This window comes from Triticum aestivum, chromosome 3B, assembly GCF_018294505.1.
Source record: "Triticum aestivum cultivar Chinese Spring chromosome 3B, IWGSC CS RefSeq v2.1, whole genome shotgun sequence".
In the NCBI taxonomy this organism is placed as follows: domain Eukaryota; kingdom Viridiplantae; phylum Streptophyta; class Magnoliopsida; order Poales; family Poaceae; genus Triticum; species Triticum aestivum.
Window position 1 is genome coordinate 612,609,896 of NC_057801.1, and position 3,013 is coordinate 612,612,908.

Below are 3,013 nucleotides of genomic sequence, written 5' to 3' on the forward strand. Positions count from 1 at the left end.
CGGTTGGGGACGTCAAGACGACGCCAGCCCCCAGGCCAGCCAACATTTTGGAGCCGTCGAAATGCATGATCCAATTGGAGTATGTGCCGTACTCTTTAGGGAGTTCGGCTTCGGTCCATTCGGCGATGAAGTCAGCCAAAACTTGCGACTTTATAGCTCGCCGTGGTTTGTAGGTTATGTCAAATGGTAAGAGCTCAATGGCCCATTTTGCAATCCTGCCCGTCGCGTCGCGATTGTTTATAATATCGTTGAGAGGTACTTCGGAGGCCACCGTTATGGAACACTCTTGAAAGTAGTGTCGCAGCTTCCGGGATGCCATGAACAACGCGTACGCTATCTTTTGATAATGTGGGTACCGGGACTTGCATGGAGTTAAGACAGTGGATACGTAGTACACTGGTTTTTGAAGAGGGAATTTGTGCCCTTCTATCTCTCGTTCGACGACGAGTACCGTGCTGACAACTTGATGTGTTGCCGCGATATATAATAACATCGGTTCACCCAGGTTGGGCGCGGCTAGGACCGGATTTGTTGCCAATATGGCCTTAATTTCTTCGAGTCCGGCCGTGGCAGCATCCGTCCATTCGAAGTGTTTGGTGCGCCGGAGGAGGCGATAGAGGGGCAGTGCCTTTTCTCCCAAATGGGAGATGAAGCGGCTTAGAGCCGCCACGCATCCAGTTAGTTTTTGTATTTGTTTGAGGTCTTTTGGGGTATCCAATTGTGACAGAGCTCGGATCTTGGCTGGGTTTGCTTCAATTCCTCTACCGGATACAATGAAGCCCAAGAGCTTTCCGGCTGGTACGCCGAAAACACATTTTTCCGGGTTGAGCTTAATGTCGTATGCTTGGAGGTTGTCGAATGTAAGCCTCAAATCGTCTACTAGAGTTTCGACGTGTTTGGTCTTAACGACGACATCATCTACGTATGCCTCCACTGTTTTGCCTATCTGGGTAGCCAGACATGTCTAAATCATGCACTGATATGTTGCACCGGCGTTTTTGAGTCCGAAGGGCATTGTGTTGAAGCAGAATGGTCCGTATGGAGTAATGGATGCCGTTGCGGCCTGGTCTTTTTCCGCCATCTTGATTTGATGGTATCCGTAGTATGCGTCAAGGAAGCACAATGAATCGTGCCCTGCGGTAGCATCGATGATTTGGTCGATGCGGGGGAGGGGGAAAGGATCCTTTGGACAGGCCTTGTTAAGGTCTTTGAAATCGACACAAAGGCGCCAGGATTTGTCCTTTTTTGGTACCATTACCAGGTTTGCTAGCCAGTCCGGATGTTTTATATCTCTGATGAATCCGGCTTCTAAGAGTTTGGCTAGCTCCTCTCCCATTGCCTGTCTTTTGGGTTCGGAAAATCGCCGAAGAGCCTGTTTGACTGGCTTGAATCCTTTTAGGATATTTAGGCTGTATTCTGCCAGCCTGCATGGGATTCCTGGCATATCTGAAGGGTGCCAGGCAAAAATATCCCAATTTTCCCGAAGGAATTCTCGTAGTGCGGCTTCTACATCAGGGTTTAATTGTGCCCCAATGAAGGCCGTCTTTGTGGGGTCCGTTGGATGGACCTGGAATTTGACTATTTCGTCTGCTGGTTTAAAAGAGGTGGACTTAGATCTCTTATCGAGTATCACGTCGTCCCTATCCACCGTGGAGCGCAACGCAGTGAGTTCCTCTGCCGCTAGGGCTTCGGATAGTGCCTCTAGGGCTAGTGCGGCTGTCTTATTTTCAGCGCGGAGTGCTATATCTGGATCACTGACAAGAGTGATGATTCCATTGGGCCCCGGCATTTTAAGCTTCATGTACCCGTAATGGGGTATAGCTTGGAAAATTGTGAATGCCTCTCGCCCTAACAAGGCGTGATATCCGCTGCCGAATGAGGCCACTTGGAACGTGACCTCCTCAGACCTGTAATTATCCGATGAGCCGAACACTACATCTAGTGTGATTCTTCCTGTGCAGCGTACTTCCCGACTAGGGATTATTCCTCTAAAGGTTGTGCTGCTTCGCTCAATGCGGCTCCAGTCAATTTCCATTTTTTGGAGGGTTTCCTCATAGATGAGGTTTAATCCGCTGCCGCCATCCATGAGTACCTTGGTAAGACGAAAGCCGTCCACTATCGGACTGAGGACCAATGCGGCTGGTGCTCGGGCTGTTCGGAATTTAGGTTCGTCGCTGGCATTGAAGGTGATAGCCGTGTCGCTCCATGGATTTTTTGTTGCTACTTGGTAGACTTCGGCGAGGCTGCGGATTGTTCGTTTCCGCATATTATTTGATGCGAAAGTCTCGAAGACTGTTAATATCGTACTGGTACTGTTGGGCTGGTTGCCCGGGGCTAGAAAACCTTCGCCACTTTTGGCCACCTGCCGTAGTATCCAACATGCTCGAAGGCTATGTGTTGGAGTGGCGCCCTCTGCACTATGGATTTTACAGGGTCCGTTGAGCCATCCCTCCAGTACGGTTCCGTGCCCTTTAGGGGGTTTTTGTTTTTTGGTTTTTAACCCAGGTGCTTGAGTATGACGCACCCTTTTATTTCAAACTAGGGTTGTGTTTAGGGCTGGATTGTCCCAAAACCTAGTTTCGGTTTTCCAGGCACTCTCCATCGCACAGTATTTTTGTACTGTGGTGGCCAGGTCGGCGAAGCGTGTAACTTCGCGACGACTTATGGCGTTCATGATTCCCTTGTCCGTGCAATTGTTGCAGAAAATTGAGATTGCGCTTTCCTCACGGCAGTCCTTTATCCTGTCCATAACCAGGAGGAATCTGGCCCGGTAATGATGTACTGTTTCATCGGGCTCTTGCCGTATTTGAGATAGATCGCTTATGTTTGGGTGGGCGGGCAGAATTAAATTCGGAACCCCGCCCAATCTGAGGCTCAAAGGCCGAGAAGTTTCCGGATTTGGAAGCTTGGATTGCTGGATGTTATCCAACAAATCTGGTCCGATGCCTGACTTTAGGTTCAGTACTTGATTGACGTCCGTCCCTCCACGGGAATCCGGCATGGAGGGATCGGG